At 36.9% G+C, this 26769-nt stretch overlaps 1 protein-coding gene across 1 annotated transcript in view; it reads left to right on the top strand.

Moving 5' to 3' along the window:
* Window positions 1-4267: 4267 nt before the first annotated feature.
* Window positions 4268-26769, top strand: part of twz (BTB/POZ domain-containing protein twz) — a 209404-nt gene continuing 186902 nt past the window's right edge. Inside the window, exon 1 of the mRNA XM_081764526.1 lies at window positions 4268-5035. The gene's annotated coding sequence lies outside the window, so the exon portion shown is untranslated. The remainder of the gene's footprint in view (window positions 5036-26769) is intronic.

Genomic DNA, 26769 nt, shown 5'->3' with positions numbered 1-26769 from the left:
TAAAGCGTGAAAATCTAGGGAAATTCTTGCGCTAACTAATTGACCAATATAATTTTTTCTTTGTTCTTGAGGACGTGTTAAGCGTGTCTGTTGTGCTCCAACATTAAGTTTCTTCTAAACTTTTTTAAAAAAAAAGTGCTAAAGAAGCTCACAAAGTGTCAAAATCAGTGTATGGCGATGAAGCAGTGGCATTGAAGATTGTCTTGAAGTAGTGTGAGCGATTCAAAAGCGGCAAAGACTCGGTTGAAAACGAGCAACAATCGTGACGTCCTTCGACGTCAAATACAGATGAAAACGTGCAAAAAAGTGGCACAAATGACATGTTCAAACAGGCGAATGACTAGTCGAAAGCTTTCCGAAGAACTGAACATTTCGTATGGGCCTGTGAAAATCATTTTAACCGCCGATTAAACGGACAAATGGCTTCCTTCTTCACCACAAAAACGCGCCATGACACACCTTGCTTTCGATCCGCGAGTTTTTGGCCGGAAAAAGTATAAGACCCCTGTCTGTTCATAGCCGTCTTACTCACAAGATTTAGCACCATGTGACTTCTGGCTTTTCCCAAAGATGAAAACCGCGCTTAAAGGAAAATGTTTTGACACCACGACAGAGCAGCTGAACGCTCTTCCAAAAGAAGCCTTCCAGAAATGCATCCAATCATGGATTCAACGTTGGGATAAGTGCATTGCTATCCAAGGACAGTACTTTGAAGGAGATTAAATCAAATTCCATGTAAGCTTATTACTTTGTTTCTAATAAAATGATTCACCTGAAGGAGATTAAATCAAATTCCATGTAAACTTATTACTTTGTTTCTAATAAAATGATTCACCTGAAGGAGATTAAATCAAATTCCATGTAAACTTATTACTTTGTTTCTAATAAAATGATTCACCTGAAGGAGATTAAATCAAATTCCATGTAAGCTTATTACTTTGTTTCTAATAAAATGATTCACCTGAAGGAGATTAAATCAAATTCCAAGCTTATTACTTTGTTTCTAATAAAATGATTCACCTGAAGAAGATTAAATCAAATTACATGTAAACTTATTACTTTGTTTCTAATAAAATTATCCACCATACTTTTTGATCACACTTCGTATACCTGACATAGTTCGGTCGGTGTTGTTTATATATATATATATATATATATATATATATATATATATATATATATATATATATATATATATATATATATATATATATATATATATAAAATTAATATTTATATTTGGAATTTGCAACACTTTTTCCTCTAAAATTTGGCACCTTTTTCCACCAAAGTTTGGTTTTCTTTTAAACCAAAGTCTTGCACCTAAAATTCCTAGTTCTACTTATCACCAACCAACCTACTATGCATTATAATCTTTTGTTAATGCCTTTCTTTTGACTCAAGAATTATTGAGTGAAACTTTTGTTCTCATCTCTCTTTTCTTCCTTCCTATCATGCCTTCCCTCACGTTCCTAAGAATCATTTCTCTTCAAACGATGCAGTTAATTCTGCCTTCTTTCACTTCTTTTCTCTTTATTGTAGCACTACTACTTTTTTATGTTCTATATTTTTAATAAAACCATTACGTTTTCTACCACTCAATTACTTTTTTTCATTTTATGTTTATTGTCACATTTTCATTGTCTTTTTCGTAATACCCATGTGTGTTTGACACACACACACACACACACACACACACACAGAGAGAGAGAGAGAGAGAGAGAGAGAAACATATATATAATATTCAAAAGCATAACTTTTAGCCAATATGTCTTGGTTGTGTGGTCCCTCTAAGCATAATCGATAACGCTCTTGTCTTTGGTGGGAGCGGTCCCGGGTTCGATTCCCGTTGGAAACGCTCGGTCGAAAAAGTGTAAAAGCTTTTCCAGGTCAGCCATAACCTTACTGAATGAAATTCTTCATCATTCACTCCAGGCAAATACCGAGATAATACTTATCATATGATCGCAGGTCGCATTCTTTCTTTCCAAGTTCTTCGAATAGTGTGTTCGCTGAGGGACGTCATCCCCCACACGCGTTAGGTTACAGTGGCCATAGATACCAAAAGCTCAGAAATATAAACGGCGTGACAAACATCTTGGCATTTGAAGGCGGCGCTCCAAGTTCCCTTTAAAGACTGCTAGCAAATGAGAGGCCAGCGATATTGCCACGTTTATTTTGTACATATCCACGTCTATCCTCTGCCACCTGATCGCGCTGTAGTTCGTCTGCTTAGTCATAGCCACACCCCTTAGTACTCGGCAACGTCGCGTCAGAGCTTGCGTTTTATTCGTTTAGCTGAAATGCCAAGATGTTTGTCACAGGCTTTAGTTCCAAATCCTTCCCTTGTTTGCACGTCATTCCCAGAGGAGGCACATTTTATTTTATTTATTTTTTTAATCGAGCATCGTGAGGTGATTGGGATACTACTTGGGTTAAGAAGTATCGAATTCCAGCCGAAGTAGTCAGATGGTAGCCAATGCTCTGATCACACTCTTCCTAGTTAAACGTGCGTCATTTTGCAGACTATTACCCTTCATATGTTGTAACACCAGGGATATTTTTCGAGTACAACATCTGTCTAGTTAGTCACAATTGTCAACGATCCCATCTGCAGTAGCAGAGATGCCTAAACTCACGAACCTAATCTTGAAAAGCTCCCTCGTATTGACATTGTCAGCGTACAGATCGGATTCGATTCCCGGCGGAAATTCATGTGGCTCACATCCCCGTTAAACTGTAGGTCTATAGGAGCTATCTCATACAACCTCGCTGTTGAAAGGAAGCTAAAGTCAATCAATCAAGCAAAACTGACTCTCGGGCTCGCGATCCAGTGAGATTAGTAAGCCTATCCTCACACTAGCCTCGATTTTTTAAAATGGACATGTTTACTCTGAAGGAGGATCGGAACAAATCTTTTTCGGAACGACGAAGATAACAATCTCTTAGCAATATTAGCACCTATATTTGACTGTGCATGTTGTAGGTTCACTTTGTATTTTAGGTATTGAACATGTTTGTATGTTCGTTGAAGTTTAAATTTTTCTATCTAGTGGCGGATCTAGCCCGGGGCAAAAGGGTCTAGGCCTCCCAGTTTTTTTGAGTGACAAAAATAATTTAAGCTATTATTTATATACCGTATTTTTGAAAGTTTATAGTAAACTCATGATATACCTATCACAGTCTGGGTTCTGGCTGTCCCCCTCAGATTTTACCTTCTAGATCCGCCACTGCCCTTCTCAGCACCGAGGCTATTTGAGATGTGGACTCATGGTTTAAGGTGGAATATGAGCATTGTAATATGTTCCAATGCTCCTCCATCGGTCATCGAACTCAGCAGTGATGTCGCTAGAGGGAGCAGGCACCCAGACATGTTGTATTGTAATATAGGTCAAATCATATAGAACTATTCAGTCCTCCAAGAAATAGCTACCCCTCTCCTCTTATTTCTCCCCCCCCCCAAGAAATGAAAGCTGACATCGTCAATGACCCGGGCTCTCATACAACAAAGGCTTGCTCGTTTGCCAGTAGGGAGGACAGTTATTGAAAATGATGCTTTTTCTCTGCTTATTGTCTCATTTCATCCCCAAGGCTTTAATGATGCATCGAGAATGGAACTCAGTCTCTTGCTAAGGAGGTGGCAACGTTATCACTTAGCCATGAATTAGCCCTAATGTTCCCCTATACAGTACCAAGAAGTGCAACTTGACTTCTTGGCATTTTTTTTTTAATATCTGCCCAAATAAATCCATTTTTTTTCTTTTTTTCGCCTGGGCCACGGTAGCTCAGTGGTAGAGCGTTCACCTCTGGTGCGTGGGGTCCCTGATTCGATCCCAGCTCGCGCCAAGTGGGCTTTGTGGTGGACAAATACCGTGTTCGTGCGTTTTCTTGGGGTTCTGCCGTTTCCTCCCTCTTTATTCATTCCACCATTACATTCATTTCTTATCATCACCCTCTCCTTTAATCTAGCCGGCATAACAAGGCAACATAAAACCTAAAGATTTTCTTTCCGCTCATATCGCTTCTCCGCTAAGAAACAATTTCCGAAGATCTGTTAAAACGACAGAAGTATATAGTAATAATAAGCATACACTGGCAATCCTGTTGAGGACAGTACCGTGTTGAGCCGTGCCGAGGCGCGCACTGGAGAAACGAACGAATCCGTAGTATATAGATGGTTTGAGGTACGCCTTAGGCCAAAGCTAGCTAATGCAGATCTCAATGTGAGCGAGTATAGAGAAGCGAAGTACGGCATGAGGACGAGGAGGAGGGAGAGAGAGAGGACTGGAAGCCTGCCTTGCTTGCTTGGCGGCAGGTCCCTCAGGCAAAGCCTAGCCGTGCCGACACGAGTTAACTGACGAGAGAAAAACCGAGTCGACACGAACATGGCCAACCAAGTTCTGCTTTTCTCCCCTCTTCCTCCCGTCCGAACTAACTTCTATGACGGAGAATGCTGGATTCACCTCAAGGCATTATTAACCCAACTTTGCCTGCAACTAAACGCGGTACGGGATAGCTGCGTGTTCATCTGGTATTCTAGTTCGAGTTGGGCCGTCCGCGAAGATGGTAGCGTGAAGAAAACGCAAAGAAGGAACAAGACAAAAATACGCGAGGAACCGGAACAAAAACAAGGCGGAAGAAACTGTGAATTTATTATATACATATATACAGAAAGAGAGAGAAAGAAAAACGAGGACACACATTTCGCCCTTGTAATTTTTGTTTCGCGAACTTTCTTTTTTTTGTTCGTAATTTTTTTAACGTTTTTTTTCCTTTGAAGTGGGTGTGTGATTGTTGTTAGTTAAGTGGTGATTTTGTCATTTTTTTTAACCAAAAAAAAGTTGTTGCAATTTTTTCCCATTTTTGTTCTCTTCGTGTCGTTATAAACTGACACATATTCAGAAGACTTGATCAACCAAGTAAACTTAGCTTTAAAAAACATTCCGTTTTTTATAAATTTTATTTTTTTTGGATTTTGTTTTTATTAAGAAGATTTCAACATACCAGCCACCCTGGATCCCACGTGTAACAAAAGGTGAGTATTTTTTTTTCTTATCATACTATTATCAAGCAATTGTCGTTTACACTAGTGTGATGATGATGTAAGCAACAATAAACTGTCAAATCAACTATTGAAATTTAGTTCCGATGATGAGAAAACTTACACAAAAGGGCTATGGCTAGCCAAAGGGTGTTTGTTGGTTGCATAATGTATTATTAGCACACCGTTCTCCAGTCGAAATTATTTCTGGCTTTCCCGGTACCAAGTTGTTCTCCGATTATACACCAATACTGAGGCAACACCGAAAATAATTTACGTGCCGGGATTCGAATCCAGGACTATTCAACTACACAGGACTGCAGTATTTTTTTTTTTTTTTTTTTTTGTGATTCTTATTTTAAGCACAACTTGAAACCCTAAATGTACTTGTTAAAATATGACAAGTCTTGCATAGTAAATAGAGCGCTCACTACAAGGAGGTCGCAGGTTCAACACCAATCCATGTCAGATTGTGACAGAGAACAATATCATGGTTGTTTTTTTTTTCACATTTAAATTACTCCAGTTCCATTCTGTAATACTTAATTTATTTTAAGCATATTATCTACCCTCAAAGCGGTCAACTGGTATAGCGTAATCAACTACTTAGCCACCATTAATGCATAGCAACGCTATAATAATAATAATAATAATAATAATAATAATAATAATAATAATAAATGATGAACGCAACAAGTAGGTCCTGGGAGTTCGGACACTCCCCCCCCCCCCCCCCGAGATCCCGATTTTAAAGTAAATTTAGTCAACTTTTATGAGTAATTTTACATATATTAATATAATTTACCCTCATATTGAATTTGGACCCCCCAAAATTTTTGGACCCACCCCCGAAGTAAATTCCTGCGGCATGCCTACTACTACTACTACTGTATTGTGTTTTCAACAAAAAAAAAATGTCTTTTATTGCATTTGTTCCCTTTGATGACATTAAAAATAAAGTGGAAAAAGAGCATAAAAACTTTGAAATCATCTTGACTTTATTTTCTAATTTTGGTTCAGATCAAGAAGGTCTTCTTTTTTAAAAATGGGTTTATTGGTAGTTCGAGAGATCGATACATTAATAGCGGACCATATAGCCGCTCTTGTCTTCCTTTTGAAATAGCCGACGTTCGATTCCCGGTGTTTGTTTTCGTGATGAGAACAGTAAACCAATGCGTAACATAATTTCGAAGGTTTAGAAGAGGGGAAGGGGGGAAACTAAGCGTTAGAAATCACATTTATATTTCTACGGTTCACGAGGCTGTAACCGGTCGGATGGCATGGTAATTGGATGCTGATGTATGGACAAGCAACTCAAATCCTATCCCGGTATTCTTGGGTTTCTGACTGGAGTTCACTGCATCTTAATTGAACTGGGTTCTCAATTGTCTCACGGCGTTAGATTAACATTTCTACTTTTGTGCTTTGCCGAGAATCGAATTAAGGACTTTAAATTAAGCGGAATGTAATGAGCGGCGAGAAACTATTAGATTATTTTTGTGTATTATTTCCCTATCATATTAAACGTAACTTTTATGTCTCCACTATATTTAAAAGGTGATGCGGTCTGACTTCGATTCTCGATTAGGTTTCCTGTTTTTTCTTCTTCTTCTTAAGATTCATTCATGCCTAGATTAATGTCGGAATAGATTTTTGAATAGATTTTAACATATTGGTTCTTTAGAAGCGAGATTCGACGTTTTCATAATCTCTTATAGATATAATATTAATGACCTTGTCTTAGAGTACTGCTTTCAATTCAACCCTCTATAGTGGGCTGGTTGTACAATATTTATAAACCCACAATTAAGCAGAGCCGTACGCAACGGGCGTGGAAACCCTTTCCTTGAGCAACATATTGTGTAAAAATAAACAAATTCCTAGGTTAAGGTATATACATAGAAATTATGCTTGTCCTGAAAGGACGAGATTGAATGCATGGACCCCACTTTCCCAAACCTTGATAAAGTTATTCGTATACCATCGCAACCAAGGGCTGCATTTGGTACACATCGCTTCTTAAAAGAATGGAAGGATAGAAGGGGGATAAGCATTATAGCATTGTGTGTATAGCTATATACCTTAAGCGCGTATACGGTACCTTAAGTGAATAGAAAGTGCGGTGCGTTTCGATGTCCCAAATGACTGAGGACGTTATCTTCTGACAACTTAGGATCACGCCACAGTCGTGTTTAGAAACGTTAGAAAATCCACTTCTTTCTTCAGAAGCTCTACACATATTTTTAGTGTTGTCCACGAGACGAAACGAGACGAGACAACATTATTTCTCGTCTCGTTTTGTATATTTGTGTATAAAATTGGCGCCCTGATTTTGTTGTTGTTGTTGTTGTTAATTTCATTAAGAAGTTATCAGAATTATTCGCGCTATGAGAGGTCTATGAAAACTGTGATGTAACAGTTTATACTATATTTATTACTGGAATATATTGTGTAATTACCTGAGTATCGTTAAATGTTGATAAATGCTCTTCATTTTTTTCATACCATCACTTTATCAATGTATAGTTTTTATACTATGAATCATGCAACATTTAAGCAATATAGATCTAAAATTTGAGTGAACTTGGTCACGAGGCTCGAGACATTTCTCCTCTCGTCTCGAATTTAGTCGTCATGACCCTCGTCTTATGAGCAACACTACATATTATTCATAAAAATAAATGCAAATCAGCTTGAAAACTGGCCACACCACGCCCATGGCCCCTCCTCTCGGATTTTCGAAAGATGTTCAGTTCTTGGAAATACACGCCAAAATATACTGATTTGCTCTCACATACTACAGTACTTAATATATTTATGTTAAATAGTATAGTTGAGTTGAGTTGATTTTGAGTTTAACGTCCCGTTCAGCAGCGAGGCTATATGAGAAGTGGACCTACCGATTAACGTGGAATCCGAACCACATGAGCTCCCGCCGGAAATCGAACCCAGTTCTGTTAAATAGTATAGTATGATATTTTATTTACACTAGTTAATAAGCCTATATGCGTAAATAATTATCTTATATTATCTACTATGTGTACGCGTGGTGTATTTAACAAAAGCGACTGTGAGCAGTGGCGTCCCGCAGACAGCGTGAGATGGGGCCCCTTCTCTACGTCCCATTACATGATTTTTGGGGGGCCCTGATGGCTTGAGGCCCCTCCCGCATTGCGGGATCTGCGGAGCCCTTATTTACGCCCCTGAGTGTGAATCTATAACTGTTTAGCAGATAAGATCTTAGTGTCAAGGAGAAATAAACTACGGTTAGCGAATAATAACAGAAGGAAGGTGTGAACAAGATATTCCCTATCCTCGCCCAATTGGCTTTTATCACCATACTTTAGCTTGGAACAATTACACATGGGCCTATCCAAAAATTTTGAAAAATATATAAACGCTAAAAAATAAAATAGAGTAAAAGCATCAATCAGTACTGTAAAAGTAATTTCCTACTGTTATTAATCAATCAAATATCAATGTGTATTCATACGCGAGGGAATGGGCCTATCCAAAATTAAAATCTTAAAGCCACCCCTGATTTTAAACCTTTATTCTATTGGTACGGAAAGTTATCGTAACCTCCACTACAAAAGAGCAACACAAAATTTTTCTATGCTATTTGATGGAGAAAGGATAACGGCGTGAGGGTCAAGTTTCTCTACTAGCACATTCCAACATACGTGAAAAAATTCAAGAAAAAAAGTGTCATCTGAATGTGCTTACCACTGTATTTTAATAAAATAACGTTTTAAGCAATTTTTTGTGAAGAAAAGTTGACCGCATCTCTTCGTAAAATTGCAATTATTCAATTATGCCTTTGCTCCAATTTTATTGAGCCATTTTCGGCATACAATCAAATTATTATTATTATTATTATTATTATTATTATTATTATTATTATTATTATTATTATTATTATTATTATTATTATTATTATTATTATTATTATACTGAGGGATGCATGTAGCGAAGTTGTTCTCGTTCTAATCTTGAGCGTTCATGGTCACGGATTATTATTTGTGTGTGTGTGTGGAAAAAAATTATGTTTTTGGTGTTGACCCTGCTTCGCAAGGCTATTGGTATAATGCTTGAATTCGGTTCTATTGAACTCAGATCTAAAAGACAAAAAATAATGATGTCATTGAATTGCAATTCGTCTGATCACAAACCACTTTCACGTTATTAGCCAGGGTCTTCGCTTTTTTACGTATCTGCATTTTAATATAGAATCCATGGGAGTTTTCTATTGTATCCTAAAGTTTAAGCAAACTTCTTTGTGTTTAATTGGTTGATTTTTTTTTTTTGTGCATGACATGGATGTCATTTAGAGGGAGCAAGAGGGGCAATGACCCCCCCAAGAGTTTGAGGAATACATATATTTTAATCGATTGTCTACTAATATACTAGTACAAAACGTGGAAGTCTTATGTCGGTGGTGTTTTTACCCTCCTCAAGCGAAGTCTGAAATGATGCCCCTGGTGCATGTGAACCGAGTTCGATCTCTGGACGAAATTATGTGTTTTGGATTACAGTAACGGTGCTCAAGAGGGATGCCTGAACCAATGACGTATAATCCAGCTCTCTTGAAGGTGAAATAATCTTATGGGGAACGCCCTATAGCCTGTTGTGGGAGTTTATCTTGCATGATTGTCTGTGCACCCGTAAACTGCATTGGGACCAGGGCCCGATCGTAATTAGGAGCTCATGTTAATAGTAGACCCTGTCCTTTATATCCTCGATAGTGAATAAATACATAAAACATAAAAATTGAAGTTCAACTTCATTGAAGAAGGACATTAGTATCCAAACGAAGTAAACAAAAGTTTAAGTAAAGCAATGAACGAATAGTTATTCTTTTAATTACTAGCAATAAGCACCAATCGTTGCCTAGTCTTAATTCAGAACCTGGATTTAAAAAACAAGAAGAATGTCTTCATAATCATTCCATTGCCCGGGTATTCATCACATCGTTTTATGTAAATCTGTATCATTATGAATAACGAAGATTAACTCCTTTATCCTATCCTGTTATGTAACCCCGCAAATACAAATGTCGTGTGGGTTGCATAATGGTAAGACGATTGAGAACCTGTTAAATTCTTAAATTTTCCACCAAAAAAGCGCGCATAAATTGTGATCTCCCTAATCCTCCTTTGAGCAGAAAAATCGAAAAAGGCTTCGTGCGCGATTAGATCTGATAAAAATCTATATGTGTACAATATTTGGTCACTTTTAGTGGCTCATTTCTATGCGAAAAGATGATGGCAGACACATACGTATTACATTCTTGTAATGTAAAAGTAAGTATAAGAATTGACTAATTAATGACTGTATGGATCCACGTTAGTCTAGTTAGACAATCAAAACTAGTCAAATGTGTTCCTGTCAGAGAATATAAAGCAATTCTAGGTTTAGTCAGTTTTTAGATGGGAAATCCCATCTCCCACCAGATGGCAGTATGGTATTAACTCATCGTAGAGGTAGCTACTCTGGCCTAGAAAACCAGTCAATATGCTGACTGGTCAGCGTAAATAAACCCTTCAGCTATGCCTTTTATCTATGGACCCATGACGTACGCAGAGATGAGTCCTGGTGGTTCGTACCCCTCTCCCCCAAATCCCGACTTTTCTGTAAATTTAGAGTAATTTTAAGGGTGATTATTTGACAAATGTTAATATAATTTGGATCTCCGAAAAGCTTTGGATCCCTTCCGAAATAGATTTCTGTGCACATGCCTGCTACGAACCATAAACACAGAGAAGTTATTACAAACAGGCACCATCCCAAAAAACAATTATGATTTCTCAACAAACGATACCTTACAAAGAAATTTTATATTTATCCAACAACTCAAGTGACTTTTATTTAAAAAAAAAAAAAAAAAAACAGTGAAAAGAAACAAGCTAGAATATGTCGCATCGCAGCTACTTAGTATATCACTTTTTTTCTCACACGAACACATTGGGGGACATCACATATCGGTGGGTAATGATGCAATTCTATCAAAATTATTTGATATCCGAAAGAATAAAACGAATCTAAATTGGTTATCATTTATTTTTAAGAAATTACGTTTACCAAAAGCTTCTTTCTATATTTACTCTGTCTGTATGTGTGTCCGTCCGGGAAACCTGGGAACTACTTAATGGATCTCAATCAATTTTGGCTATGTCATAGAGGATCCAAAGTTAAGAAACGAGTTCGCTCATGGAGGTGATCCATCCAATCGATTCCAAGATATAGACAATCAAAAATCTATTCCCCATGTATTCCTATGGAAGTAATTATGGATATCATCCTTGATTGATAGACTACCCGCAGTGTTGTTGAGATTAGTGGATAGTGCAATGGCCAGGATACAAAATATTAGCAATACAATGATAAAACCAAACTGAATGACTACCTGCTCGACAACTATAAAGACTAACAAATTCCAGTCAAGACATTGGTACCATTTTCGTGAAAAATATCTAATAACTAAAATTTGCGTAGAAATAAATAAATCAACAGTGGTAGAGACAGTAAAGAGGATCTCGCCCAGAATTTTCAATTTCGTCCGGTAGGTGTCAATCGTTGAAGGATGTTTGCTCCCATCTGACAATGTGATGTGGAACTTCTAGTATTCTGCAAGTACACACATTTGTTTCAATATCATTCAATAGTTTCAATAGCAACACCTTTCATTCACGCGTTCATTATTTTCGTTGATTAATAAGGATCACACACTCAAGAAATCATTTCCTCAGTAACATGAACCTTCCCGACTTAAAAAAAGGCTTCTTGTTAAAATTTGACAATTAACACTGATTTTTTCATATATATAAAACCCATGTCAATAAAATTCAGTAGAGGCGAAAAATAGACATAACGAGTCATTAGTAGCGTGAAATCGGTGTTAATTGTCAAATCTTAACACGAAATACCTTTTTTTTTTTAAGTTAGGAAGGTTCGTGTTACTGAGGAAGTGATATCTTATATATGAAAAAATCCCAAACATGTGGCCAACTTCGACGAAAATTCCCTTTATGTGTTTGAGAAAAATTAGTGTTAAGATCCCACTAAATGGGATTTTTTCCTGCGGGTCCACCGTCTACAGATCTAGGATTATTATCAGGAATTAGATTTCTGGGCCTTCGTCAGCTATGGCCCGTGTTAGCCCGTCACGTATGAGAGATGTCCCTCGACGACACTGTCCGGGGAATTGGAGATAAAGAACGAGGAAGGAACGAAGCGGCGTAGGACCATATGTTAGGTACCATCTCGACATTTGCTTGGAGGAAAAACCAGGAAAAAGTCACGTAGGATGGGTGACCGAAAAAAAAAACTATTACACTTATTGTTAAGCTAGGCTGCCTTGCTGCAAAAATCTTGTAGCTGTCATAAAAAAAAAAAAAAAATCTTGCAACCCTACAATATTTCTCCATGTAAACATAGTCTTCAAAGGGACATGCAACAATTTTTGCATCTTGCAAGCAATCAAACCCTGCTTTCTGGGTCGTTTTGCTTGCTACCTGTTATCGCCCTCCCACTGACATAAAGAAACAAAAAACAGTTTTATTTCTTCCGAAACGACAGATTCTTTTGGACGGGGAAAGGAAACGCGAAAATACACGTTTTTAATGAAGAGGTTCACTATTTGTCCGCTAGAGTACACTGCTACATGGGTGGAGATATCTTGCTTGCTTTCAGAAGGTTGTAACTGTGTAAAGAGTAAATAGAAAGATGAGGGTTGCAAGATTTTATAATGAGAGCTACAAGATTCTTGCAGAATGGCAACCTAGCTTTAGTACTATATAGCAGTGGCGGCTGGTACTATATGTTGCATGGTTGTGCAACCGGATATTTTTTTAAATACTAAAAATATTTTTAAGTGTTAAAGTAGTATATCAGTAAAAAATAAACCTTTGCTCTTGAGCGCAAAACAGTATTGATGCATTTCTGAAAAAAGTCAATTAAAAAACGAAAAGAAAGAGAGAGATTTACCTTTCCAGTGGCAGCGAACGTTGCCACTGGAAGCAGTAACATTGAGCATATGGCAGCGAGCTCCTATCTCTTAACATGGGGAAGTGGATTTATTCTTGCAACGCTCCTATCTTCCCGTATTGGTCCCTTACGGTTGCATTTTTTCCGCAACTGGTCAGCTTCTGTAATAGTTACGAATTCCTCCGCTTAGCAGCGCTTGACTCAGTTGATAGGGTGAGGAAGATACAGACGCGTGGAAGAAAGAAGTTATTCACAAAACATAAACTCGCAAAGAACAAATATAAGTCTGGTGGTAGCAGGGACGGATCCAGGCTGAAAGTTTGGGGGGCGGTCGTTCGAAGTCAATAGATTTTATTTAACATTTATAATACAAAGGTGAAAATTCTTGGGATAAGATTTATTTTTTAAAAAAATCCTATTCTGGGGGGGAAGGGGGGTCAATCGAGTATCCAAGAAGAAAATGTCTTACTACGGGTCTAATTCCTAGCTCTGTGTCCTTCGTGCACATGATTCCGTGTTCGATTTCCGGCAGAGAGCATAAATTAATATAAAATCATTCACTTCCAATACTCATCTGTCTTCTTTAGCCTAATTTGCTGGAATGTTAAACTATTTTTTTTTTTTTTTAATTTTCAAAGGAAAACATCTTAGATTTCATGCTTCTTTACAGACAAAAAAAAATACGTGGTTCCTGAAAATGGACTTTTTGTTCCATATATTTATACAAAGAAATGCTAACAAAATGCGTATTGTCGGAGGAGAGAGGTGTTTCTGGACCCCAAAGAAAATAAAGCGGAAAATATTTGCGGTAGCGATGCTTTCTATTCAGAGAAACTTGGCGAGCAGCATTTCAGATTTCAATAAAGTCATAGAAAAATTTGAAGCCCGAAAGATCGAAGAAAGACCTTCCATTCTAAAATAATGCATAGTTTATATAATTAAATAATTTTGTTTAACTGCGTGCATGCAATTTTCTTGCTTTTTTTCTTCTTTTCGGATTAACGCCATCATTCATGGCTTACAGCACATACTATATATTCGATTTATCTCGTGTCCAATAACATGAGTGTAGAGGTTTTGTATATAAATAGTGTATAAACGTACATTGATAGTGGTTGTTTGAAAAAAAGGAAATAGCTTATATATTAAATTAATATTCGAGAAATAATTTAATCAATAATATACAATTAGAGCTTAAAAGACTTTCCTCTTCATATTTCCTGAATATTTCTTGGATAGGACTCAAGAATGCTGGGGGAGGGGAACACTTGCGCGTACCTACATACCTTTGATATTGCAACATTGCAACCGGTGCTTGTACAGGCTACGAGCCGCTACTGCTATATAGATAACCGTACTGCTAACAAAAGACATAAATATAAGCTAATCGAACAATTCTTTCCCTAGGTACGTATTTTCAATATAATAGCTTCAAATTTATGAGTGAAGCTTTGTTAATAAATAAATGATCCAATAAAGTTCTTATTAAGTATTCAAGCTAAGCAGATCAAAAAAATTAATAAAACCAATCATTACACACCACACATACATACGCACGCGTTTACATACGGAGGAGGTTTTTACACGGAACATACCATTTTATTTTCCTCTCCCCGTTTCCCCCCACCCCCAATGACAAAGCCACAAATACGCACGCTTCAACATACTGACTGACCCCTCTCGCCCCGGAACGTCTGTGTCGCTTTCGGCACTTTTTGTGATACAGAGGTGACAAAAGTTCGCACATGTGTCAACTAGCCGGTTAGGTTGTGCGGTGTGTCGTGTGGAAAACCAACTGTCCCCCCTACCTTTTCTCTCTCTCTCTCTCTCGCTTTTCTCCCCCCTTGATATCTCGAATTCATCCCCTCTCTGTTTTCTTTCGTCCCTCACACTCCTATCGTCATATGTGATGATGCTGTGTCGACCGACCAATTACCTACCGTTTAAACTAATCCCTCTAAACATTGGTGATTAAAAAAAATGAAAAAAATCATGTATGTAACAGAGAACCAACATAATATGAATAAACCTTTTTTTATCAGCTAAAATGTCATAATTTTTTCTTTTATTACAAAAGAAAATCAAATTTGATTAAATGGGTAAAAAAAAAAAATGATTCAATGTTTGGCAATGGCAAACACAAACACGTTCCCATTTCTACCAAACAGAACTTGGTGGTTCAGTGGTAGAGCGCTCCTTCTGGTGCAATTAGTCCCTGGTTCGATACTAGGCCATGTCTGCTTGTGATTTACAACATCGTTTCTGTGTATTCTCTGGATTCTCCCATTTTCTCCTACATTTCCATTTCATCAATTCTTATAGCTTGGGTTGTCTACAAAATAGACAAGTGACGTGAAAATGAAATCTTCCAGTTTAACGTCCCACGATTATGTCCTTTGGGCTTAGGGAGACGGATGATTAAAGCAAGTGAATGATCATGGAATGAGAATGTGGGAGGAAACGGGAGTATCCCTAGAAAACCCACGAACTCGATATTGTCCACTACAAACTTATTTGGCCGAGAATTGAACCAAGGACCCCACGTACCAGAAATAAGCGCTCTACCGTTGGCAACTGTACCCCCCTGATATGAAAGTGATGTCTTGTCTTGGTAAATGTGTCTGTTCTTTTTTGAAAGAATTCTGTTTCGTCTCCCGGGCAACCCTACGTCGGGGCCTACTAGGACGCTTCGTGACCTATGATATGGTATTTCGTATTATAAAAAAAATGCACTACTCCGACATAAGTTGGAATGTACGATGAATTGATATGGGAAAGTTGGGGAAAGAAATTTTGATTTGATTTTTTTTAATGTGGCAAGACGCAAGAGACAAAGCCGGAGTGAGGTAGGATGGAGGAGAGGGTCTCCATGGCTCTGTGATTGAAGGCTTACCTCTAGTGCAAGGAGTATCTTGATTCAATTCCTGACCAAGTGGATTTGTGGCGCACAATATCGTGTCCATCGGCTGTCCCATTTCCTTCCACATGATCATTCCACCAATTATTACACAATCATCCACATAATAACTATAATTAATTCGCCTCCTTTAGCGTAAAGAGCATAAGTGTGGGGACGAAAAACTAAAAGTTTGATTTCATTTCGGAACGGTTGGCATACGCGCCTTTGGTGTGGAAAACAGCGAGTTCGATTCCCGGCAGGAGCTCATGTCGTTCGGATTCCACGTTAATCAGTAGTTCCCGTCTCATATAGCATCGCTGCTGAAAGGGACGTTGAACTCCAAATAAACTCAATTCACTTTATTTCGCTACACACTTTACACAACACTTGGACCGCCATTACTTCTCAGTTACTTTATTTTACAGAACCTGAGTAAATTTTCGGTCCGTATTGGAACTAGGGTAAAACAAGAAAACAATTCTTACCCCTACCGGGGAAAGAACCGGAGGTATATAGTAACCTTACCGACTACATGCCTCTAAAAAAAAAAGAAAAAAAAGAAAAAAAAGCTACACCCTGAGAGTGTAATTAATGTTAAGTATTTTATGTCTAATCCTGAGAGAGAAGGGCGTTAAATGATAGATACAGTAGAGAATGCTATTTCAAAGTAACCGCCACACATACACACATACAAATATAAAGCAAATTTTTAAAATATTTTTAAGAGTGTAGGCAGGCATTCCACCATAATGAAATTAGTGTTTCTTATATATATATATATTTAAACGTGTCTAAATATATAGATATAGATATAACACAACACAAGCTACGACCAATTATGAAGCTCGCATGCGCGCCAGTGGCATGTGAAATTGTCACGCATGTCATTTGTCGTTCTTACTCCCAAAGTTGTAGGCATGCAATTGTTTGGGTGGGGAAAAGGGAGGCGCTAAAGGAAAAGTCGACTGTAATTACGAATCGTGTTGTGAAACTTGTTAAAACTAATTAAATAGCTCTTGTTTTAACAAGACAGCATTTTATTGTATCTTGCCTTTCTTTTTCCCGTGACAGAAATAAAATAATTTAATTAAAAATAGAAAATAAAATAATAATAAAAAAAGGAAATGCAGTATAATGTTTAGTTTTAATGTATACGAGACGTCGTCACAATCAGATGTTGATTTAATTAAACAGAGATTCGATAACATTTACGGTTTTATTTGCTCTCGTAAAGAAGAAGGGAGAGAAACAACAACTATATGGTAAGTTACCTGGAAGGAACAACAGGACAGACGGAAAAAATAAGATTCTTTTCGACTATGAAATTAGAACTATTACGCTAGTTGCAGATGTTTTGCTAAAAGTTAAATTTGTCAATGGCCAAAAATGATTTGGAAAGGTTTTAATAGTTTTTAATTCTTTACAAATTTATCTCACAATACAATAAAACATGTGCAAGTAAAATAGTACTCAGAGCAGGTTGGCTCAGTGGTAGAGCGCTTATCCGTGAAGCGAGGGATCCTGGTTCGAATTCCAAATTGTCTCATACTTTTACTCACTTTCATTAATAACCCGTCTCCTTTAGCCTAAAGGACGTAGGCGTGGTACGCAAAACTAAAAATTTTCACAGAAGGCTTATTTAATTTGCCATAGTCTTCGATCTCCACGGAGCTTAGATCTAGGGTTACCGTCCAGATAATGATAAAGGCTGTCTCCCTCGAAGAAATGTCGTTAAGTGTCTTCACTACAGCGAAAGTAAACTACCGCTAATTTTAGAGTTTTTCTGTAATATCTTGAAAACAAATAACAATATTCGAAGACTAAAAACGTAGTGAACTAGACAATATTATTTTGCATGTGATATCGTTATCACAACTCATCTATCTGCTTTCGATTTGCAACTGTCCATAGATTTAGCATTTTTTGCGGGTTCTATAAATAGCGGCACGCCAAAAGCAGATAGGTGAATTGTGGTATAGGTATCACATGCAAAATCGTATTGTCTAGTGCACTACATTTCTGCTTTTCGAATATTTTTATTCGTCTTGAATATATTACAGAAAAACTCTAAAAATAGCGGTAGTTTAATTTCGCTGTAGTGAATACCCTTAAATTGGTGTCTCCTCCTGGAAAGTGTATCTGCTTGAATCAGATTATATTTCTTTCACTCTACCTCTCCCGTTTCTTGTCTCGAAATTTCTGTCTCGTCTCCCTCGTCTCATGGGTAGTACTGCCCACGAGATGAGATGAGACAAGAAATAAGATTTTTGTCTCGTCTCGATTTTCGAAAAGCTTTTATGTATTCGTCTCGTCTTGTAAATTTTGCACAAAATGGGTGCTGTCATTTTTGGGGGATGGGGAAACGAGGAAAATAAAATGGTATGTTCCGTGTTAAAACCTCCTCCTGTATGTAAACGCGTGCGTATGGTGTGTGTGTGTGTGTAATGATTGGTTTTATAATTTTTTGGATCTGCTTAGCTTGAATTCACTCCAATACTTACAAGTAAGGTTCTCTCCTAAGAATCGGGGATCCGGAAACTGCGCATATATTTAGATAAAGGAGGGCACGAAGGAATACTGCTGAAATATCCCGGGCCGACAACAAAGGATAAAACCAATATGGCCGCCCGAACGTCATGCCAATCGACTTCTGCAAGCAACCTCTCATCCACTTCCCATGGGCAGACTGACTTAATGTTTTGCACATTGATATATGTATGAACATTCCACATCTATTGGTTTGAAATTTCGCGGGACGTTGACGTATTGAACCCAATATGGTCGATCAAAATGCCAATGTGTCAACGACTCGTGTCTGGAAAACGAATTGTACTATGGAAGTACAGTATCACTAGACGTGTACGAAAAGCATTAAACGGCTCAAAATATCGCCATCTGAAACTAATATAGGAGAAAATCCTTTATCTATATCTACTGTACACTAATCTCTAATAATAATAATAATAATAATAATAATAATAATAATAATAATAATAATAATAATAATAATAATAATAATAATAATGTATGTGTGCGTGTCATCAGCTCTTCGCATAGGAAAGATTTACCTGTAGTATCTAATTTCATACACAGATAGGTCTTAGCCAGGCCTAATCGCGTATTAAGCCGTTATTTCGATTTTTGCCTCAGGGTGGGGGGTGCAGATCTTGGGAGATAAAACTTAATGCTAGTTTCTTCTCTGGTCATTTCTAAGAACATCCTGTATGTATGTAACTCTAATTTCTTCTGTGTTGTGCGGGCTTACATAACAACTTAGGATAAAATAGCCGGTTTATGAAATTGTTGTGGAGTTCATTTAAGAGCGTTCCTCTTTCCTGTATTTCTATTCTAATTCTGAATTAAGAGCCGGTAACGATGAGTGCTTACCGCTAGTAAATAAAATGTGTCTAGAATCAGCTGTTTGCGTAGAAATTAGTCCCCTAGAGCCAGGGTAAAAGTGGATCTGAAAATTGTAGGAGGACGGTAAGTAGTCATGACGTCACACCGTCCCCTTGCCTATCTTCGCCCATTGTAAATTAGGAACTAGGGGGACGCCGTACATATTTCTTGGAGGTAGGGGACGGCATTCCCCCGCGTTCCCCCTCACTTTCACCTCTGCCTAGAGTTAGATCTAACTACGTACGAAGCTTTTTTCAGCTCGAGGGAGGATTCGCAGAAGGTTTAAAATTTATGAAAATTTGTGGTTGTTTCTAAGAGCGTCTTATCTTCATGTAACCAATAATCAAGGGCGCCAATCCTGGGCACCCGAGGAGCCTGTGCCCCCCAAAGCTTATGTGGGCCCCCTATTGTATTTAGAATATACAATATTTGGCATAATTTGAATTCAATTTGTCTTAAAATCCTCATATATATACCTTCTGCATCTGAATGGGCCCCCGAAACTTACAGAGAAATCTGTGCCCTTGCCAATAATATACAGTACATTTTGTTATGCGGGATTACATAACATGAGAGGATAAAGGTATTGCTCTTCATTATTTACTTATTTCATCTACTTTATTCCTTTACTTTCAGATATTTTGCTTAAACCATATTCTCCCCGTTCAGAGAACGGGCATTTCAACTGTTGGAAATTAAATTTACTAGGAAATACAATAATTGCAAATTTGCTGCGAAGGCGATCGACCTTTATTGATATTCATAGAATTTTTTAGAACATAAATTATTTTCGTGAACGAATACGACTTGCAAATAGTTGAATTTGGCATATCAGCGAAAAACATAGTATGGGCTTGAAAAATTGTGTTTCACAGAACGAAACGATGTGAATACAATCGCCCTATTTCTGATGCTACAAATTCTATTTTTCATTGTTTACAATGATAATTTGCGCACTAATGCTTTTGCAATGTAAAGTCTATGGGCATCTCGTTTTTCGATGATTTTTCTTCAATGGTATGCCCAATCGGGACATGATACCGTTACGAAACGCAGAATGCACTCCCAAGGGTGCTGATTTCTCTGTAAATTTGGGGGGGGGGGGCATTCAGATGCAGAAGGTATATATATATATGAGGATTTAAAGACAAATTGCATTCAAATTATGCCAAATATTGTATATTCATAAATTCAATAAGTGGGCTCACATGAGCTTTGGGGGGCCCCGCCCTCCAGGATCGGCGCCCTTGCGCACTCCTTGAATCATCAAGTCAAATTTAGTTAAGAACAGTTCCGGAGTCTTGGAGGAGTATACAGATAAAGGAACGCGTAAGTCGATAGGGATGCGCACGAGACAAGATTTGTGGCTGTCTCGTCTCGAAAATGTGCTGTAAAAGTGATGTCTCGACTCGAAAAAATGTATATTTCTCAATTGGAAAAGCTGTGTCTCGACTCGAATTTTGTCAGGAAAATCCTGTCTCGACTCGTCTCGTGCGCATCCCTATAAGTCGAGTAAAGAGAAGTTTGGTTTCAGTTACTATTACGACACATTAAGGCCTCTGTTGCCATTAGATGATATACGATAATACCAAATGATACAATAAAAATATTTAGATTGGCAGAAAATCCCTACTGAATGAACGGTATAACTACTTGCGAAAAATTTAAATAATAAACCTTCTCAACACACTTTTTTTTTTAAAAAAAATACATATTTGAAAAATAACGAGATTACTGTAATACATTCTAGGAAAGAAAATATAGCAGCACTTCTTGGAATAATATAACTTATTACGGTTTAAACTTTTGAAAAGAAGATTTCGTTGTTATTTTGGGAAAAAAAGTACCGTATGTGGAGGTAAATAGATGCCAATATGTGATGTAACATATACATTATGCAAGTATTTGGCGTTAGCAATATTTCTAAGAAAGAAAACAAACAAAAGAGAAAGTTATAGAAATTTTGTCAAACTCACAAACGACCATTGCTTTTCAAAGAAATAAAAATCTGTCAACTGGGTAATAGAGGAAGTGCGGCTAATTTGGATTCCTATATATATATATTTTTTTTTTCATTTTCAAACATAAATTTGTCAATATACAAATTTATTGAACATTTTTATTTAAAAACAATTCGTTTGTTTGTTTGTAGAACCTTTCAACACAAAAAAATCACATATTATTTTTTTCAGTTATTCCTTATTAATTGAGAAATGGTGAATTTTGCCCGTTTGCAAAATGGTCGGATAAAATGGACTCTGGGTCTACTTTAGCCTCGCAAATTCAACTACTACCAAAAGGTCATGTATTGTTTCATTTCCTCCTGATACATAAGCACAAAAAATCACATTTATCACCGTGATTGTTATATGAAAACATTAATAATAAAAATAGATTAACAACAACTAAAATAAAAATGAAACGTTGATAAATTTCACTTTCATGTGAGAGCACCTAGGAATTAGCATTTTACTGTACAGAATCGTTTGAACACTATTTAGCTATCCCGAGCTGTGCATATGGTATCTACTCCTTACACAAGTCACAAACTTAATGCTCAACAATATCTAGTACAGTGCATATTTAGTGGCACCACTCGAAACACTGTACGCACGGCAACCACTTCTTACCACCAAAATCTTCGCTAAATTGTATGCTACAAAGAATATAAGAGGCAAGAGGCATCATTACTTTCGGGTTGATCATCATTAGCTTAAGTGGAACGAGTTTTCCCTCCTTAACACACATCTACACCATTTCCAAAATTTAAACGAGTAGATGATTTCAAACATTTCGATGGTGCTGCTAAAACGTGTTGTCTGAAAGGAATGGACGTAAAGATACTTGCAAACCTCGTAGCTATAACAAGCCCACCACTTGTTGTAGTGGTGGTAGCAAGATTTAAAATGTTGACTGTTCTAGCTTGGCTTTTACTAGCATACGCTGGTGTCACAAAACAGCCCTTTAAACACCTGGCCTTACGTACAATATAATCACACATTTTCTGTGATTGCGAAGCATTTCGTTTTCTATGTTCTTGCGGCCAGCGAGAGGGGAGGAAATAGTAAGCTCTGTGTGTTGATCGCGCGCTAAATGGAAGGAAGAAAGGGATTCAGATGTGAGATTTTTTAATGCTTCTCGCAGGAGACATGTTGACTTTTTACTTCAAGAGCGAGAGAGCTCCACAGCAGGTTTTCGATTAAGAATCTGTTTGATATACATGCTCATATATAAATTATTACAAAGGAAAACTTAAACAGTTACTTAATGCACTTTAGAATTTCTAACGTATGTGTAACTTTTATTGCAAGCATATAACGAATGAATAAATGCTCTTGGAGAACATTTTAAACTGATTTAGTTTGAAATGTTGAAGTGAAACCACGCATGGAAAGCCACAAACAAATATATAGGTTTTACACGTGTAATTCAAACAAATAGCTGTTAAATACAATAAATAGAGAATATAATACAAAACTTCAAACTTTATAAAGAAATAGTCTACATAAACATGAATTTGTATTGTCATTACTTGCCTGTGGATCAGAATTATCGAGAATTTGGGTCAATTGTCACATAAGGGAGGTTTAAGATGAGGAACACTCAAGGAGGTTCAGCAAACTCGGTCCTCAGTAGACTTTCTCTTCATTCATATATTTTGGTGTTCCTCGTAGATGTAGAAAAACGATTTCGCTGCCATTTCTGATGTTACTTCCTTTTATATATATATATATATAAAACTCTGGAGCCGCCACTGACTTCAAGTGTTTGATTCCCAACTATAGACTGACCAATTTCGGGACAAATATCAACATATAGACCCCGAGAAACACTTTTTACCAGAGAGAACTTAAAATTCTAAAGCTAAATTTCCAAACATTAGGCCTATCTAATTAGTTGTATTGGTGTTGACATATATTTTTCTAACTCCCAGGATTGTGATTTCCATTTTTACAGCATATAACTGCATGAGGCACATACTATTGTGAAAATTTAAATTTTAAAAAAGTATCATTATCAACATCACAAGCAGAAAGAAAAATACTTTTAGTTATGACATACCGATACTCCACTCAATTTTTTTTTTTTAAATATTCAGGGTTGTGCTTACTAGTACTGAAAAAAAAAATGGTTCTGCTCAAAATATCAAATATTTCTTTAAAATGTCTTATTTTTAAAAAATTTTCAGTGCAAAAAGAAAAGAAGGTTGATGAACAAGCATGGAAAAGACAGGAATATGCTACAAATTGTTTTTCTTACAACCACTGCTGCTGGGGAGATCAATCATCGTCATCTCGGCTGAATTTTTAAATCGATATTTTTTCTTAAGACTTATTGCAAACTTGCATTTATTTAATTAATTATTTATTTTTGTAACTAACGTACCACATATTCATTATTCAACAAATGGAAGATTAATTCCGGGATTTGAAGCATACAAGACAATTCCTCCTGGACAAGACGAAGAGCCCTTTTTAATCCTGCCCAAATCGGTACGTTAAGAACACTATAAAATGATGAATTCGTTAGCAAATTATTGACAAAAGAAGTGCAAAATCTGAATATACCCGCTTTTGTAGATGTCTGTAAAATGGAATTCGATTTAACAAACAAGACAAAAGCTTAAAATGGTTTGCTTCAAAGCAAAAACAAACAAGAATGGCCCAGTTCTGAAATCTTAATGATGGTTAATAATCTGAGAGTTTCCCTAAGGACACAAACGTAAAGAGGCGACGGTGGTTTGGTATCTCTTCCCCTGAAGGGGCCAAAAGAAGAAAATTTGTGGTGGACAAGGAACAAAATATCCTTCCTTCCTTCATTATGGATTGTGAAATAGTCACGTCTCCTAAGTTCTTGGAATGCCTCTGGTAGTCCACGAAAAGAAACATTCAAAAATATGCTCTAAGCAGTTTTGGACATTTATGAAAGCGGAACCCAATATATGTATATTTTCGTACTTTTATCCTTTTCGCTCTGCTGCAATCTTTTCCCGCGAAAAACAACCGGTAGATTTCGTCAGCCTCTAGGTGTTATGCATTGGACATACACACACATCCTTTCGTAGGAAAGAGTCAACAAATTTGTACGCACTTTCGTGTGTTAGTTGCATCTATCGTCATGATATAAATTTAGCTATGAAAAAACAAAAAGGTTTCATAGCATTACAACAAACGAAAGATTATGGCAGATCAGTTTTTTTTTTTTCAGTTGGGTAATATGTGGTCAGCCACTCAGCACAGAAGGCTCTATTGCCATTATACTGAGCTTTTAGACCAGGATATAGGGTTGTGCGATATCCTAACTTGGATATCGAAAATTAATTGATATATCCAAATATCGAAAGTAGTATCAATGTTGAAACATATCGATATATTGATCAGTATATTTTCGATATTTGAAAATATCGATCGATCGAAACAGTGAAATATTTACCAGGATACTTTTTTTCTTCTTTGGTTTAAGTAACTTCCCATTTGCCAGGGTGTACCGTGGCTCAATGGTAGAACCCTTCCCTATGATGTGAGGAGTCCCTGGTTCCAGTGTTGCTCATACGACGAGAAAACTTATTTCTCATCTGGTATTGCGGGAAACATGACCTGGCTCGACCCCAGGTCTTGTAAGTTTGATGTGAACAATATCGTCGTGACCATGGGTTTTTCTCAAGGCTCTACTGTTTTGTGTCACATTATTTTATTTCGTCAATTATCTCATAATCACTAATCATCCGTTTCTCTTAGACTGAAATATGGCCACACGTAGCATAGTCGGAAACCCTCTTGCCTTTGGTGCGAGCAGTCCCAGATTCGATTCCTGGTTGGGACACTCAGTCGAAAAGGTGTAACAGCTTTTTCAGGCCAACCATCTTGTGAGGTTTTTCCTAGGTTTTCCTCATTCATACTAGACAAATACCGGGATGGTATCTAACATACAGGCCCTAAGCCATTTCCTGCCTTCCCCTTCCCTGTACAGTGTGCTCGCCGAAGGATGTCATCCCTCTCCTACGTGACAGGCTTAAGAGTCTTCATCCCGGCGAAACTAAAATACCGCTAATTTTACAGTATTTATGTGATATCTTCAAATAGATAAAAGATAATTGAAATATGGAACAAGAGCGCCCTAGACAATATTATTTTGCGTGAGGTACCGTTATCATAAGTCACCTAGTGGCTTTCCGTTTTCAGCTGTTTAGAAACGCGAAAATAAATGACGATTTTCAAAATGGCTCGAAATCGAAAGCAGATAAGTGAGTCGTGATAACAGTTTCTCATGTAAAATAATATTGTCTAGGGCGCTCTTGTTCCACATTTCGATTATCTTTTATCTATTTGAAGATATCACATAATTACTGTAAAATTTGCGGTATTTTAATTTCGCCGGGATGAAGACTCTTAAGTCCATAGATACCGGCAATGCCCAGAAATGTGCTTAAATAAATAAATAAATACATGTCTTAACTTAAAAACATAACCAAGGGACGTTAAATTTTCGTATATTTTTCCCCTTTGACTTATGATGGTGTTTGTCTGTCAACAGTGAAAATATTGTGGTCGTGAACCTGAGAATACGCGTACCTAAGACACGCCTAATTCTCTTTATATTCTCTTGCAACATATTAAGGTTAAGAAGGAGTATATCTGCTATTAACGTTGGATCTGATCAACATCTCAAGGTCACCTAACTGAGAGCAGATCATTTCACATCATACCATTTCGCCTCTAACAAGAGATTATAGGATGCGTCACAGGTCTGACATATCCCTGTGCACCTCAACCAGGAATCAAACTTGAGACCACGCAAATCACAGGCAATACATGTTGACTCTTTCTTCTGACAAAATTTCTTTTGTTTAAGTGTTCTATCTAAATGTAGGTTTGAACTTACTTATCGTAAGATACTTACGTGAAGCTACTAAGCCAATAGAACAGAACTGGAATAAAGTGGATTTTTTTTTTTGCGAATATAGATAAAAATGAATATGGGAAACTGGAGTTTAGGTAATTGAAATGAAGAGATACATTGGGGAATATGTTTGGGGTAGAGAAATCTCGAAATGTGGGTATGGAGAAGAATAGATAAAATTAGTTAGGTGAGATTGATTGATTGATTGATTGGTGGATATTTAATGATGACTAAGGCCCGGATTTTTATGTAGTCCAAAGTACCGAAATATGTACATAAATATGTAGCAAAAATCAACGAAATATGTAAGAAATATGTTAAAAATATGGAAATATGTAAAAATATTTTTTAGTGTTAATTTTGTGTCTGTGCTATTTTCTTAGCTAATTAATATACTGTAACATATTTATGCAATATAAGCTTAACAAGTGTAAATAACTTCCTACAGATACGTACAAATTTTCAGAAGAAACAAATGAAAATATGTAAAAAGAAATTTAAAAAGTCACATTATTGAACATATAAACACAAAAAAAAAAAATAC

The sequence above is a fragment of the Thermobia domestica genome, chromosome 7 (assembly GCF_964235325.1).
Source record: "Thermobia domestica chromosome 7, izTheDome1.hap1.1, whole genome shotgun sequence".
NCBI classification, from domain to species: Eukaryota; Metazoa; Arthropoda; class Insecta; order Zygentoma; family Lepismatidae; genus Thermobia; species Thermobia domestica.
The sequence above is the reverse complement of the archived record's forward strand: the minus strand, read 5'-3'. Positions and strand labels throughout refer to the sequence as shown.